General features: G+C 35.6%; 2 long non-coding RNA genes across 9 annotated transcripts in view; one reads left to right on the top strand and one right to left on the bottom strand.

The window, feature by feature from the left end:
* LOC112664280 (uncharacterized) overlaps window positions 1-17,796 on the top strand; it is a 77,404-nt gene that overhangs the window by 7,247 nt on the left and 52,361 nt on the right. For 3 of the 8 annotated variants that reach the window (XR_003139614.3, XR_003139617.3, XR_003139618.3), the window contains 2 exons: window positions 5,668-5,854; window positions 6,548-6,684. This is a non-coding gene — a long non-coding RNA (uncharacterized LOC112664280). Of the gene's footprint in view, window positions 1-5,627; window positions 5,855-6,547; window positions 6,685-7,823; window positions 7,950-8,939; window positions 9,770-17,796 lie in introns of those variants that run through there. The other 5 variants (XR_004806172.2, XR_003139619.3, XR_003139615.3 and 2 more) reach the window with 5 other exon arrangements.
* LOC112664281 (uncharacterized) lies at window positions 1,898-17,301 on the bottom strand. The gene is made up of 5 exons (XR_007403280.1): window positions 16,231-17,301; window positions 9,467-9,755; window positions 7,416-7,586; window positions 6,734-6,815; window positions 1,898-3,209 (listed from the first exon to the last, which is right to left on the bottom strand). It is a non-coding gene; the product is annotated as an uncharacterized LOC112664281 (long non-coding RNA).

The raw sequence follows: 17,796 nt of genomic DNA on the forward strand, positions 1-17,796 counted from the left end.
TTTTTTTTTTTTTTTTTTAACTTGTAACACATGCAGCATTCGGAAGGAGATTTAGAAATTTGAACTATAAAATGCCAAATGCTCCATCAAACAAAGAAGATTCACACTACCTAAGAAACATCTAGGGCAGCCCCGGGTGGCTCAGCAGTTTAGCGCAGCTTTATGTCCGGGGCGTGATCCTGGGGACCTGGGATGGGGTCCCACATCAGGCTCCCTGCATGGAGCCTGCTTCTCCCTCTGCCTGTGTCTTTGCCCCTCTCTCTCTTTGTGTCTCTCATGAGTAAATAAATAAAATCTTAAAAAAAAAAGAAACATCTACAGTCCTTATTCAATGTACAAATACACTCATACACATATTCCTACATTTTATTTGAAAAGTGCTCTGGTGATTAAAAAATATAAAGGCCACTGAACAAGCAGGTCTCAAATTCTACAAATACTGTTGTTCCAAGTGCCTGTTAGTATTGTGTATTATCATGATGTTCTTACTAAATGCTCAAACTCATCCCTTTAAAGCTTTGGCACACTGATTCATTCATCCTTTCAAGAAATTTTTGACACTTGCCTAGTACATGACAGTCACAATTCTCAATGTTGTTTATTTAGATAAATAAAAGAGTTTGTGCTCATGATCAATGATCTCATAGTTTAATGAAGCAAAGTGGGGAAGAGATAAGTGCAGTAAAATGCAATGAGAGCTTACAGAGCATACTGTTTATTGCCCATCCAGCATCCATTCCTCTCCTTTGACATTCTATTTTTTTAAGATTTTATTTATTTATTCATGAGAGACACACAGAAGCAGAGACATAAGCAGAGGAAGAAATAGGCTCCTCTCTGGGAGCCCGATGTGGGACTCAATCCCAGGACCCCAGGACCACTCCCAGAGCCAAAGGCCAACGCTGAACCGCTAAGCCACCCAGGTGTCCCGCTATTGCTGTTCTAACAGCTGTACATTTCTCCACCACGTACCTCAGGCGCTTTAGGCTGAGGTGAGCCTCACCTCTGGCTCCAATACTAGGCTGATAAAAGAAAATCCCATTGACCTTGTCACAGGTATTGGTTCAGAAGTCTAGGACTTAGCTCATTATTCCATTTCATTCCCTGGCCATATGGTTTGATTTAGGAATCAATCTATGATGGGATTTGCACATATGGGACAAAAAGAGAACTTTTGAGTAGCTTTTGAAAAATAACTCTTTTCAAGACAGCTAAAAGAAGAAACACCTACTTTTCTTTTGATTTTCAGTGGCATATAGGTATGACAATCTTTTTATATCAATCCAAGTTCAGGTAGGAAAAAATAAACTACTACAGACAGTTCAAACAAACAGAATTTCACACAGGGAATTGATGGCATAGGCTTTTGAAAGATTGAGAGAGTAAAAGGGAAAATATAGCCAACCAAAGATAAGCAGCTTTAGGAAGCATCTATAGGGCCAGGGCAGGAGAGTAAGGGAAGAGGTGGTTATATCAGAACTTAGACTGTGCTGTGGTGGTGTTACCAAGGAGGAACTACCTGAGTCAGTACTGAACCATGAAAGCCATGGGCACTACTGTTGAAAGAAGGACCATGGCATCTTTGAAGGAGTTTATTTCTAAAAGTACATCAGAAAGAGATGTAGTGTCTCCTCTCTTCCTGTATTTTGATCTTATCCCAGTGTCTCCTACTGGCATAATTTAAGAGAGTAACTGGAAATGGAGCCTGAACAACTTAACATATAGCCTCCCTAACCATAAAATTATAAAGAACGGTATGTAAGAGGATGAAAGAAAGTAGGCAAATAATCAAGACATGCAACCCTCCATATACATCCATATACATTCTACCTTAAATTTTAATACAAGATGACAGTGATGTGATACATCTAGATGCATCTACACTTTGGGTATGAAAGATACTCTCTCCTTTCCCTCAAAATGGAAAATAAAAAAAAATTCCTATCACATATCATTTGTTCATTTTCATTCGGAGTCACAAGTCTACTTGGATATTCTATCCACTCTTATTACTCCTTATATTAAAAAAAATAAAAATTAGTTAAAAGTATACACACACATATACTACGTTCCAGAACTCACTCATGAGTGACTTCTTATATCTGCTACTCATTCCATGTTTACTTTGGCCCCAGCCAGGGTCTCAGCTAGTATGGTGTTTACCTAGTAAGGATGAGCCAAGTCTTCATTGACTTCATTGTTCCAGATATAATTCTGCCTTCTTCCACTATAGAGTGGCAACCCAATTTCTCCTTGGTAATTAGAATCTATCACTGCACAAATCATAGTAACCCATTATCTGTCTGTTGTTTCAATGGAATAAGGACCCCACAGTGACCAGGTAGCAAGTGTAACTTCCATTTCAATGAAAGAATTATGTCTTCTGGTTAAAATAGTATTCATTATGGAAATGAGAATTCTCAACCAAAAAATCCCAAAGTTCTGTGCCTGAGGGAAAAATAGTGCATGGTTCATTTCTCTTTTTAATTAATGGATTAAGGGTAAAACAGTATCATACAATGCCTAGCAAAATCCAATACTGCATGGTATAGGAAAACACCCCGAATTTCAGATTATTGTCTCTTAGCTTGTATGCATCTAATACTTCAGGAAGAAATTCTATGTTTCTGTCAAAGCAGCTGATTTTGAGTCAATAAGTATATGGTGAGATTTATTAATTATACGGCCTATCACTGTCCTTTTGCTTTGTAGTACGATCTTTGGTCAGAAACAATCTCTTGATAGTGAAAAGGTCACTCTAAAAGTCTCCTGATGTTGGTGCTAGAAGAGGCATTGGAGCGGGAAAAGCAAATCCATTATACAGAATAAGTTTAAGTTCCAGTGAAGACAAAATCATTTAGTGTCTCAAGCTGGGAAAAGTCCAAAACAATCAATCTGATACCAGGTGACTGTCTGATCTCTCCAAGGAACAGTGCCAATCAGGGTCTAAGTTTGGCCTCTGCTATTGGCTCCTGTGCACTCGGCAAGGAAGGTAGTCGAACAGCTTTGGTAAAAGAAGGTCCTTATTGTCGAGGTGTTTGAAGAACTTCTATGCTACTTTGCACATGGATGTATGAATTAAGCACTGATATAGAGGCTAGGAAATTGCTATCTGGCTGATATCTAGTCCAGGTCCTCGTGTATGTCTTTTCTCTGGGCAGAAAGTATTGCTGCTTGGCTTCTGCCATTCAGGAAGCTCATCATTTCCTCTGGAAAAAAAAAAAAAAAAAGTTAACCTCTTGCAATGTCATCCCTAGTCAACAAATAAAGCTACCACAAAATTCATTTTATTTAATTTTATTGTGGGTAATTTCAAAAATATGTAAAAGATAAGAAACAGTATAACTAACCCACTATTACCTATCACTCAGCTTCAACAATTATTAGTTCATTACCAATATTCTTCTATCTATATTTGTATCCACCTACCGTGTCACAGAATTTTTGAAGATTCCAGTATTTCCCTCACTAATATATTTCTCAATGTCTGAATGAAGGGAGTATTCTCTAGACTCATCTGGGAACCATATAGGGAGATGACCAAGTTGCAAATAATAAATATAAACTCTTATTTCTACCTTCCTAAATCTTGAAATATTTTTTCATTGTGCCAGGGTGGTGGTATACTATCAATATCATTGAATATAGACCACAATAGAGGCTGATATGTCCACAGTTGACCTACCCCTATCTAAGATAACACATTGAATATAAAGTCTCTGTAAATTCCCCTTTGTTCCAAAATCCTTAGAATCCATTCTCACACATATTCCCCAAGTTTGAGCTCATACGAGTTAAAAATTAAAAAAAACATAATATTCTTAAAATAATGTTTTATGTATAAGTCATATCCCCATGGATAAGATTTTTTACTTGTCTCCTGATGTATGCCAAAATTGGACTCAAGTTGTATGTTCAAAGGCAATGAGGCATGGGGGAGATCTGTCTTATAGGCATCCACTTGCAAAGCAACTTCCTTAAGGAAAGTTACTACATGGTCTCTAAAGAGTCAAGAGCAATAGCCATCTATATGAGTAATTATTTCTGCTGACATTGGAAGTTCAAGGAAGTTTGTGGGTTTGGGATACTCAAATTGATCCACATCTAGTCAGATGTGCCTATGTCAAACCCCAGAGTTCAATTCTTTCCAATAAATGCTTTAAGTTTCACACAAGATAATGTGCTCTAATTTTCACAGAAGATACTTGGGCCATGAATTCAACTTACATTATAATTTTGGAATTTTCACTTTTAAATTTGGGATGGGATTTGGAATCTCTCCTACAGCTATAATAAATGAGAGATTATTGTAGGAGCACAATAAAATCTCTATGAGTCTCTGACTTGACTCAAACTAAGATATTAAAGCCTTGGGCTTATCAGTTTCTGTAAGTGATCAAATGCAGTCTCAAAAAAAATTTTGCTCCCAGCATTTGTAGTCATTCATCATCACCACCATAGCATTAAAATACATTAACCATTTCGTTTCCCAGAGTTTTGACTTCAGTAGGCATCTCATTTAAAGTAAGAGAAGATAATAATCTGATAAATGGGATGCCACTGCATGCCATGGATTACCAGTAACCCATTTTCCACTAATCATAAGGCCATCTTTATATTCAACGTCTACAAGATATATAACTTAGGAATCCCATTATTGAAGTCCATTTTCCGGAACCTGAAAAAACCAAAAGGACTCTAATGATTTCAAACAATGGTCTTTAATTCAGGGTTGTAATTCAGGATATTATTGTAAATTTATTAGAAAGCCTGAGAGAAAAAAGGAAATGAAGATGAGGTATATTAAAGATTAGTAATTGCTGATAGTGGCTACTTAATCTAGTTCTTGGAGAACAAAAGAAATAAGATGGCATAGTCAGAATCTAGGAAACCATTCACTGTTTCCATGCTAGGGTGATGTCTAGGTAGACTGAAACCATGGAAGAGGGACAACTGAAGCTGAAGCTGGATTGCTGTTGGATAAAAAGGATACAGTTGCTCAAAAATACTGCCAGAAGAAGAGCAAGAGGAAAGAACAATAGTTTCCGTATTCCTTCAACTATGTGATGCTCTGCTGTTATTTTTTAGAAGAATCTAAGTAGATGTCAGTTAGGAAGGAAGGCTAAGGCATGTACTTTGTAGTCTTTTGTACCCAGAATTTCAGAGCAGATGAGCTGTGAGAAACATCAGGCAAATATACAATGTAGGCAAAAAGACTTATTTTTGTGTATAAGTCTCTTCCATGTATTTCTGTGTATAAGTCATTTCCTTTTGAGTAAGAAAGATTTTGTGTTTGTCCCCCCAGGTAAATACAAAAATCTGACTCAAGGTTGTTAAGCACCTATATATAAGAAATATTATTTGTATTCCATAGAAACTGTGGCAAATAAGAATAATACTGATACTCTAGAAATGGAGACAGATAAAAAGCATGCAACAAATAAATTTGTAATATAATTTTCAGTGTTAATAAAAGTCATGAAGAAAAGTAAAATGTAGTAAAGGGTAGAGACAGGAATTAGTAGGGCCCCTTGAAAGAGGCATTTGGGAATTTCTGAGGAAGTGATGGATGAACACAGATCTGAAAAAAGTATATGAATGTGATGGATAATTGTATTTGTCAACAGGGAGGGTGTTTTTGAATGAAATTAACATTTACATCTTCAGGATAAAGATTACCCTTTATCACCGGCAGTCCTCATCCAATCAACCAAAGGATTGAATAGAATAAGACCAGCTTTCCAGGAAAAGAAGGAATCCTCCAGTAAATGCCTTCAGACTTCTGTACTAGTAACTCTCCTGGGTCTTCAGCACACTGGCCCACACTACAGATATTGCCAGCCTTCATAATCATGTAAGTCAACTCCTTATAATAAATATTGATACAGACATATTTCCTTATGTAATAAATATATTTCCTTATTATATATAAATATATATATTCCCTTACTACATATAATAAATAGATCTTTTAAAAATAAACAAATCAATAGTCTAAATAATAAGTAGGTAACCTTTTGGTTCTGTTTCTCTGAAGAACCCTCACTGATTCAGTGAGTGCTATACTTGCCAAGGCTCTAAGTAGGAGCATTCTGGGCATAAGCAGCAGCAAATATCAAGGTCCTGAGGTAAGACAAAGCTTATAGCACTCAAGGAATATTGATATGGAGTAGAAGTAGTGGTGGGTAGGAGTGGAGTAAAGTAGAAAAGAAAAATAGCAGATAGGGCCAGAAAGATCTAGAGGGCCCACATTACAAAGAATATCTGAGATTACAGGAAGAATTGAGGATTTTATTCTTATTTTGATGAAAAGACAAGGTCAGAGGAGTGACACACCTGATTTTAATTTTCAACAGATCACCCTATGGAGAATTGACTTAGGGAACTCATTCAGAAGCATAGACATAGAGCAGCAGGATATTTTATCAAATTAAGTAAGATATGGTGGCTCTGTGAATCTCATCCTGCCCCTGGAATTTAGGTTATGTGATCTGATTTCGTTTTATTTTTGTTTAAGATGGTTTGAGCTGAGTTTTCTATTTTGTAGCTATCTTGATCCTTGCTGATACAAAATTTGCTACCAAGTGTGTGGTGCTGAATCAAGGCAGAAGGAGGTCAGTGAAAAAGAGTCCCTCCCTCCTGGACTAGGAAGTTGGTGATCTTTGTAAAGCAGTTATATAAGAGGTGGGTAAAATGACACCTCTGCTCCCTTAAGAAACAACCATGTACTTACAGAGGGTGAAATATAGGGTGACTGAGAAAAAAAAAATCAGGCTGTCAAACTGTTGGATGAATCTTCTCGCCTTCAGTGAGATCTACAAGAGAGACAATGGCTTATTTAAAATTGGAGTTTTTGAAAATAGAGAAGAGAAAGAATGGAAGAAAATATTGTTCTTTTCTACCTACTGAAATTCAAATTATTTCAAACCCACTTAATGTGGAGTTTGATATATTTGAGAATGCCAGTCTCTGCCCTTAAGCTGAGGTATTTGCTAATGGAGCAGGGTTGGTGGGAGGCCTCACAGGGGACAGAATGGGTCTAACTCTTCAGACCTCTATCAAGAAAATTCTTCTAAGAATTTTCAGCTGATGAAGTGGCATGATTACATGCCACTAGAGAAGGTGCAGATGGGATTTAATCTGGGGTAATTATGAAAGTTTTGGTGCCCTTTTACCCAAGGTTTATTTTTTTTAATAGCTCTGAGACAGAGGTCAAGATGAAGGTTACATTCAATTTCTAAAGGAATTGGCAGGACATAGAAGTATGTTGTTAAGAGAATGAAATAATTGGGATAGGCTTTGACTAGATCAACTACTGTGTGTGACTACCATGCTTGCAAATTTTCGGAAGCAAAAACTCAAAAACTATTAACTTTTTAGGAGAATTATAATGCAAAAAAAAAAAAAATCCATACCTGGCTAAACACCCAGGTCTTTGATTGTTCAAATCCAGAACAATTTCCAGACCCTCAAATTTCTGCCAGCTGAGACTAGGCTGCAAATGTAACACCATCACTAGAAAGGACAAACTTTCCAATGTCCATTTTAAATATGATAAAGGTGGGAAATGGGCCTCCAAATAACACCTAAAAGTAGAACTGAGTATTAGGAATTTGGCTGACCAAGGATCTGACTTCTTCTGCACCTTATAAGATACTTAATATTCCTATCCAAGTGGACATGATATCTATCACCCTGTAACCCCGGTGTTTCTTATTCCATTCATCCCCCTTTTTTCCCCATTCATCCCCTTTCTTAATACAGATTTATTTTGTTTTATTTGTTGTTGCTGTTTGTTTGTTTACTTTACTGGTGGTATCCAGTTCCCTTACGACCACAATATATTGGTATGGGTACTATCAGCAAATTATAAATAGCTACATCTGGACCTGAAGGAAAAGAATGGATGAATCTTCAGGTGTCTCCTTTGGACATGGACTCTCTTGCAGGTGCATAGATAGAAGGAATGATATATGTGAACATTTAGTGACAAAAATATTTAATTACAGTCAATGCTACTGAATGCTTACTCTTCATCAGTCTCCCTTTCTCTCTTCCTAAAGGTATGAATATTTTCATTCAGGTGTCCATCCCTTGCCCATCTAATCCTGTGATCAGGGGACATTCTCCACCCTAAACTCTAGTTAGGTATAATCAAAAGAATGATTTCTATTCCTTTCCCTTTGCAATTGATTTAATTACTTAGATGTAATAACAAAGGCATGGAATTCCTCAAGGCACAATTTTTTTTTTAATGAAATGGTTATGTGTCTCAGTTTAGGTTATGAAAACAAGTAGAAGTTAGCTGGGTATTTGGGAGAAACATTTCCAACTTTTAAATCTAATTTTCTTCTAATGGATATCATGGTTGACAGAGATAAAGCCACAAAATAGCCACAGCTATTTTGCCACTATGATGAGTATATTCTCAGGACAAAGTAAAAAGGGAGACACAGCTTAAGAAACTAAAAAAACAGCAAGAAAAACAAAACCTGGGCCACTGCATGAATGTGCCCCACCCTGTAGTTTTACATAAGCCAATAAAATTCTTTATTCTTTTGGAAAGTTGGAAGTAGATTATCTGTCCTGTATCCAAATTCACCGCAACAGTGGAATACATAGTTAAGAATCAGATGACATGTAAATGCAGATTATAAACATAATCCCTGGATGAGATGTTGCCTGAAAGAAAACTGAAAGAAAAATAGTACTTTGCCAAAGATAAGGGAGAGGAACTGTAGGCATACTGAATATTATCATACTGTTATACCCTTATTTAATATGAGGCCTCCTGGTGGGACTATGAAAAGAACTGGTGGCCATGGGTGTGCCTAGGTTAACCTTAGAACATTGACGGGAATGAGTTTACAGGACATTAAGAGATTTAAAGTCATACAAAGTTTGGTTGACATCACTTGATGTAACATCATTCTGTACAGAGCAGAGAACTGAAGGGACAGAGAACTTATGACCATTTGGTGACTCTGGATGACAGGTGAAATAGAAGATGGGACCAAAAAGAACAAATGCTAGAAGCAGCTGCATCAATATCAACGTGGCAACTAATAGAGCAATATGATAAGCCCGGAGCTGAGGACACAAAATCAAAAGCCTAGAGATAACTGAATCAATAAAGCCAGAAATGTGTGAGATGATAAGTGGCAACTAGCAACTGACATCCAGCTGTGGTGTTGGGGAAACAGAGGTATTGGAGGCTGTGCTAAGAAAGCACATGCCCTGTTTGCTGCTCCTCAGCTCCTGCAGGATTCTTTCATGCAGAACTGTGGGCTGAAATTACCAGAACTTCCAATTTATGATACACTTTGGAACTCCAGATTTTGTGAGAAACATCCCTATTTTAAAATATTGACAACTAGTTCGAATTAAAGCACTGTGTAAGCCTATCGTAGGCAGGGCAACACACACACACACACACACACACACACACACACAGAACAAAACTCACAAAAACTCCAACGTATCTGAATCCTGGATTGGAAGGATTTCCATCAGTTTCCCACATATGCCTTATGGGAAATTTTTATGGACTAATATTTCTCTCAGTTAAGAGATCATTTTCTGAAAATCAGCACTTCCTACAATTTCACTTATTTCTTCTTTTGTTGCTGCTACACTCCAGAAGATTTAAGTTTCATAATTTTCCTTAAAAATGTCAAAATGGCTTAGTCAGTAGAGCCTGTGAATCTTGATCTTGTGGTTGTGAGCTCAAGTCTCATGTTCGGTGTAGAGATTACCTAAAAATAAAATATTTTTCAAAAACATATAGAATTTGAACCATTATTATAAAATTATAACTCTTTCCATACTACATATAAAAAGGAAGATAAAGTTAAATGAATCGATCCATAAGAATTTGTACAAGAGTAATATGGGCTCAAGCAAAATTAAAAGGAGAGATAGTAATATTCCAACAAATGAAAAATTAGTCAAAGAATACATCTTTAAAAATATCTTTCCTGTTTGGAGTTTTACACTTACCAGTTTTCATCTTTCCAACTTCCAAAAAACAATTATACCTCTAAAGTATCCATTTTCTGAAGACCCATTGTTTAAGATACAAGTTATATTCAAAAACTAAGGTAGAACATTTTTAGACTTTTTAACATTTAACATTGATATAGAATAATTGATTAGAAAAATATGATATTTGTATATTAAGAAAAATATAATTACTTTAAACATAATACTTCAAATTATAAATGTGGAGAATGTGCTAAAATAAGTTCTTTTTGATACTCTCTGTCTTTGATTAATAGAAAATACTTTCCAGGATATAATTCGATTGCTTTTTTCCTACTTAAGGTATACAGCTGAATAGTTTTTTTTAGTATATTCATAGAGCTATGCAACTATCACTACTCTCTAATTTTAGCACCTTTTTTTAGCACATTTTTATCACCCCACAAAGACATCCTGGACCCCTTAGCAGTCTTCATCCTATCTACCTGGCCTCATCCAGTCCCAGACAACCACCAATCTGGTTTCTACCTCTGTAGATTTGCCTATTCTGGACATTCCATATAAATACAGTCATAGAATATGTGATCTTTTGTAATTGTCTTCTTCCACTTACACTGTTTACAATTCCATCCACGTTGTAGCAAATATCATCACTTCTTTTTTTACTACCAAGTATATTCCTTTTTATGGACATACCACATTTTGCTTATCCACTCACCAACTGATAAACATTTGTGTTATTTCCACCTTTTGGCAATTATGAATAATGTGGCTATAAATATTTGTGCTGTTTGTGTGTGTGTGTGTAGTTGTGTTTCAACTCCTCTTGGGTATAGATGTAGGTTAGAATCTCAGGGTCACATGGTAATGGTAAGTTTAACATTTTATGAAACAGCCACACTATTTTCCAAAATGGCTGCATGATTTCACATTCCTATCAGAATGTATCAGGATTCCAATTACTCTACATCCTTGTTAACACATTATTTTTCTTTTTGACTTTAGTCATTATAATGAGTGTCAATAAGTATCTTACTGTGTTATTGATTTGCATTAACCTAATGCATGTTGATGTACCCCACTTGCACATGCATGCACATGTTCTGGCTCTCTCTCTCTCTCAAAAAAATTCTGTTTATGTTTTTCTTTTGTCACTTATCTCTTCTTTAAAATTTTATTTATTTTAGAAAGAGAGAGAGAGGGGAAAATAGAGTGCAAGAGGGAGAGGGGCAGAGAGAGATGGAGCCCCTCTGAGCCTGAAGCCTGACACAAGGCTCTGTCTCACAACCTTGAAATCATGACTTGAGCTGAAATCAAGAGTCAGATGCTTAACTGACTCGGCCACCCAAGTGTCCCTGTCATTTATCTTTTTAGTGTCATATCTAAGAAAATAATGCTTAATCCAAGGTCATAAATGTTCATGACTGTTTTCTTCTAAGAAATTAATAATTTAGCTATTACATGTATATATATGGTCCATTTTGAGTTAATTTTTGTGCAATGTAAATAGGGTTCCAAGTTCTCTCTCTCTCTGCATATAGATATGTGGTGGTCCTAGTAGCATTTATTAAAAGACTATTTGAATAGTCTTGGCATCTTTGTAGAAAACCAATTGGCCATTAAATGAAGTTTTTATTTCTGGAATCTCAATTCTAATCCATTGATCTATATCTATCCTTCTGCCAATACCATACTGCCTTGATTGCACTGTAGTAAATTTTGATATTGGATAGTCTGACTTCTCCACTTTTGCTCTTTTTTTAAAAGAGTATTTTGTTTATTTATTCATGCGAGATACAGAGAGGCAGAGATACAGGCAGAGGGAGAAGCAGGCTCCCTGCAGGGAGCCTGATATGGGACTCAATCTCAGGACCCAGGATCATGACTTGAGCCAAAGGCAGATGCTCAACCACCGAGCCACCCAGGTGCCCCTAATTTTTGCTCTTTTTAAAGTTGTTTTGTTTGTTCCAGATCCCTTATATTTCCACACAAATTTTAGTATCAGTCTGTCAACTTCTGTAAGAAAAAAGGCATCTGGAACTTTGAAAGAAATTGTATTGAATCTGCAGATCAAATTGGGAATTATTGCCATTTTATTATTAAGTCTTCTGATCCCAATATGAATATATTTACATTTCTTTAGGTCTTTTTATATTTATTTCAATATTTTTTGTAGTTTTCAGGATGCAAATATTGCAATCATTTTGTTAAATTTATTCCTAAGTTTTTCTTTTTGATTACTTTATAAATTAAATTAACATCTAATTTCATTTTCAGATTTTTTATTGTTAATTTATAGCTATAAAATTGAGTTTTAATACCAATCTTCTATTCACAACATTATTCATTATTATTCTTTAACTTGTCTTTACAGAGTTCTGATTTTTATTTATTTATTTAAATTCAATTTAGTTAACATAGAGTGTATTATTAGTTTCAGGGATAGGATTTAGTGATTCGTCAATTGCATATAACATCCAATGCTTTTTGCATCAAGTGACCTCCTTAATGCCCATCACCCCACTTCCCCCACCTACCTCCCCTCCAACAACCCTCAGTTTCTTCCTATAGTTGAGTCTCTTATGATTTGCCTCCCTCTCTTTTCACCTTATTTTATTTTTTCCTTCCCTTTTCTCATATATTATTTTTAATAGTTTTTGGTTTGTATGTCTTAGGATTTTCTATATTCCAGATCATGTCACTGGCAAACTAAGATAATTTTACTGCTTCCTTTCCAATTTGGACACATTTTACTTTTCTTGTCTAACGGTCCTGGTTAGAATTTCCATTAGTTTTGAATAACAGTGGTAAGAACAGATATCCTTATCTTGCTGATGCTTTTAAGGGATTAGTTGTGGGTTTTTAATACATGCCCTTTATGATGTTGATGAAGTTCATTTTTATTCTAGTTTGTTGAGTGTTTTTATAAAGAAAGGGTGTTTGATTTTGTCATTTTTTTCCTGCTTCTGTTGTAATGATCTTATAACTTTTGTCTTTTTTTTTCTATTGATATTACAGGTTACATAGATTGATTTTAGATATTAAACTAACCTTGCATGTCTAGGATAAATGTCAGTAGGTGATAATGTATAATCCTTTTTATATTCTTCTGGATTCATTCATTTAATATTTTGTTGAGGATTTTTGCTTTCCAAGTCATAGAGATATTGGTTTGTAGTTTTATTGTATGTCTTTGGTTTTGTTATAAGGCCAATAAATGGCTTCATAGAATTAGTTGGGAAGTGTTCTCTAATTTTTAGAAGAGATTGTGAGGAATTGGTATTCATTCTTTTTGTATATTTGGCAGTGATTTTTTTTATTTAAGACTTAGCAAATTATGAAGTTTCGCATTGAAATCCCTAGTTTGTTCTTATGTTTTTTGTTCAGATTGCAAATCTTGTATTTTTAAGTATAATCACTTTTGTTATACTCTAAGCACTGTTTTGTCCTGCTTACAATAGTTAAATACTTTCAACATTTCAAAACATAATTATATATTTTACATATTTGATTTTCTTCATAAAAATGTGACTCTTTAAGATATAAAACCTATACCTAAAATATATATAAAACCTATACAAACTGTTAAATAATTCTTATAAATACATTAAATAAATGTAGAAAAACAGTGAATGTAAGTTTCTCCTGGATGACCCAATACTCTAAGCAAATTTAGTAATATTTCAACAAAATCTCACATCTAAATTAATATGCCATAATCATATTTCAAATTTAGAGTTAAATATTGTTATTTTTAGACAGTATGAATATAAAAATTCTATAAATATAAAATATATAATACTCAATATGTAATCTCAAACAATATAAATATAGTAAAACAACATAAATATATATTATACATAAAACAATGTAAATATATAAATGTATGTTCAGATATTATTTAAGAGTAAAATATTAATATTATGATTCTGATACTCTGAAAATAAGTACTATGATTGCAAAATGTTTCTCCTATAGAAACAAATATAGTACCTAAGGAAGCTAGATGTGGGTGTTTCTGCCTCTTCTTAGTGTTCCTCCTTTACTGCAATGGCTACAAAGCTAAAGCCTACATTTCTGAAACATCTTTGCACCTAGGGTTCTGTGTGCAAAATTCATTTCATCATAGTAGTGTGTGTGTGTGTGTGTGTGTGTGTGTGTGTGTAGGAATATTACTCAGCCATCCAAAAGAATGAAATGTTGCCATTTGCAATGACATGGATGGAACTAGAGGGTATTATGCTAAGCAAAATAAGTCAGTTGGAGAAACACAAATACCATATGATTTCACTCATATGTGGTATTTAAAAAACAAAGCAGATGAACATAGGGGAAGGGAAAGAAAAATAAAATAAGGTAAAAACAGAGAGGGAGGCAAACCATAAGAGACTCTTAACTATAAGAAACAAACTGAGAGCTGCTGGAGGGGAGGAGGGGAGAGGTGATTGGGTACTGGACATTAAGGAGGGAACATGATGTAATGAACCCTGGATGTTATATGCAACTGATGAATCACTAAATCCTACCCCTGAAACTAATAATATACTATAAGTTACTTAAATTTATTTTTTCTTTCTTTTTAAAAATTTTTTTAAATTTAAATTCAATTTGCCAACATACAGTATAACACCCAGTGCTCATCCCATCAAATGCCCTCCTCGGTGCCCATCACCCAGTTACCCCATCTCCCCACCCACCTCCCTTTCTGCAACCCTTTGTTCATTTCCCAGTTATGAGTCTCTCATGGTTTGTCTCCCTCTCTAATTTTTTTTTTAATTTTTTTTTTTTATTCATTTATGATAGTCACAGAGAGAGAGCGAGAGAGAGAGGCAGAGAGAGAAGCAGGCTCCATGCACCGGGAGCCCGATGTGGGACTCGATCCCGGATCTCCAGGATCGCGCCTTGGGCCAAAGGCAGGCGCCAAACCGCTGCGCCACCCAGGGATCCCTCCCTCTCTAATTTTTCACTCAGTTCCTCTCCTTTCCTTTACAATTCCCTTCACTATTTCTTATATTCCATGTATGAGTGAAGCCATATGATGACTGTCTTCTCCAATGGGGACTTATTTCACTCAGCATGGAGCCTGCTTCTCTTGTTTCTGCCTCTCTCTGTGTCTCTCATGAATAAATAAATAAAATCTTAAAATAAAAGAAATTACTGAGAATTGAAGGAAACATCAATTAAAATCTCAAAATACTATATATATATACATATATATATGACATATTGATGCATTTTAACATAGAAACCCTTTCTTATGAGTCCTCATAGCCCTGTTGACTCACAGTGACTTTATCATCAAAGACTCAGGATTGAGCATGAAACATCCAATGATAGATAGCCAGAAGAACCCTACTTCCCAGAATAAATTGAAAACCCAGGCCAGACACAGAATTATTCACAGCAGGGATAGACAAGGATTTCAAGGCACAGGATCAAAGAATATGCCAAACTTTGGCATTTTCATGCAAGCCTAAATTCTGATTCTATAGAAGGGATAAGAGAACAAGAAGTTGTAGGAAGTATGTATACTAAACATAGGGAGTAGTATCAAGATCTGGGAATACCAAGGCATGTCTCCACAGAGAGGTTGGAAATATTAGGGACAAGACACAGCATATTTTATTAATTAAATATGCAAAAACTAAGCCACCAAATGAATGATCTGCACTCCAGTCTTAGAATAATTAAGGAGCAAACAGTAGAGTACAGAGTGGGGATCAAAACATAAAATGAAACTTAAGATCATAAGAGATGGGGGATTCCCTGTGGAGGGAACCAAGACCAAGAGGCAAGAGAAGATTTTGCTTTCTTGTCCATGTCCACTCTTGCCTACTCTCCACACAGGAATACTGATCATATTGGGTCATATTTCAGAATAATTATTTTGCCACAGTTGTGTATAAAGTGTGTTACAGTAGTCAGAAGTCCATAAACATAGGCATGCCTCACTCTGCTTTTCATTCTTTCTCAATTCTCTGGCATCTTTTTTCACTCAAGCAATAGAAAGAGCAATCTGATTCCTTGGGGTAGATGTAGTTACCTTCTATTTTCTCTTCTGTAATGAAAATAGCACATTCTTTAAGGGAAGCTACTAATTGATAAGATTTCATGTTTTGTTAGACCTCAGTCCTAAGTAATGTGTATCAGAAAACCCTGCATTGACTATGAGTTCATGCCTAGATTACAATAATTAACTGATTCCTTGTTTCTCATTTACCATTATTCTTATTTAAATATATAACTTACCTTCATGAAATCATGGAGAGGAAGGATGGCTACAATTAAAAAAAAAAAAGATCAAGTGTCCCTGGTTCCCCTTACAATAAATACCATATTATTTACCATCTAATAGGGCTCCAATACTTTGTGATTAGTGTATGTAGTTTCAGGACATTTTTGGTGCCTAAAGTTCAGAAGAGAGGATAGGAGTTGATATCAATTAGTGAAGCATCCTAATAAAGAAAATCATAGAAATAAATAGCAGGACAGATAAAATATTGAGAATAAGCAAATTAAGGAGACTGTAAGTACATGCTTACATTCAAGGGAGCAATAGGAGAGAGAGAAGGCAGTAGAATAGAAGCAGTCAGAACAATACAGACAGACCCAAAGGTGCCATGGAAGACAGGTGAGGAGAGAATGTAGAACAAAGGAACTGTCAACTCAGTTACATGTGACAGATAACAAAGCAGAAGGTGAGAAGAGATGAAAGATAACTAGATTAGCAATTAAAACATTATGGATAACTTTGGATAGGCAAATTCAGTAGAATAATGGAAGCATAAATGGTTGCTAAGGAGTGGAATTGAAACAATGAAACAAGGAAAGCTTGTGGCAGAACAGTGGGGAATGGTTTTTTGAGGAGGGACATGAAAGTCATAAAACCAATAACATGGGAATAGAGTCAAAGGAAGAATATTATCGAATTAAAAATACTTTCAAGGAATTATTGATTGAGGAGAAAGGCCTAGTAGAAATATGACAAGAAATTGTGCAGAAGATATAGTGGAATCCAGGAAGATTCTGAAGGAGGTAAGTGTAACAGATGAACAATGTATATACATGCTCTACTTTACTAGCCTAACAGTCTCGTTAGATTCTCAATGAAATAAGTTGGTTTTGACAGGTTATGGTTATGGCCAACCTATTTTGTCTCCTAGCAATCACTTCTATCTTCAGAAAGTAGCTGTTTGATCACCTCTTCTATACTTTTTTCCCGGACTCAGTGAAACACTTAATGGCCTTCACTGCAGAATAGATGGAAGTCTGTCAGAGAGTTACACATGTTTTAAATTACATTTTTTAACACCTCAATATTCCACTCTGAAGATGAAGAAATTGGATCAGAGAGTATATTACTGATCCCTAAATCTTTAAAACTAAGTGTCAGAATCTGAGCCCAGGTAAACATTCTTCATTATGAAGAATTTTGCTTTAGTTTTTAACTCAGTATTTACTTGATTTTCATATCACCCTTTCCAGTTACCTATTGCTAGATAACAAATCATCCCCTCACAACATGGTGGCTTAAAGGAACCGTTTGTTATTCTTTCTCATGGTTTTCCAGATTGAAAAAGCACAGCTGGGTTGTTCTCACATAGGGTTTGTCCATGCAGTTATAATGGGAGTGGTGGCCAGGAATGCATTTATCTAAAGGCCAAGATGGGTTGCATCCAAGATGGCCAACTTCCATGACGGTAGCTGAAAGCCGGGAGCTTAGCTGGGGCTGACCACCACAGTACTTGCATATTGCCTCTGTGGGTGGTGTAGGCATCTCCCAGCATGCCATCTGGATTCCCAGATGGAGCATTC

The sequence above is a fragment of the Canis lupus genome, chromosome 17 (genome assembly GCF_003254725.2).
Source record: "Canis lupus dingo isolate Sandy chromosome 17, ASM325472v2, whole genome shotgun sequence".
Taxonomy (NCBI): domain Eukaryota; kingdom Metazoa; phylum Chordata; class Mammalia; order Carnivora; family Canidae; genus Canis; species Canis lupus.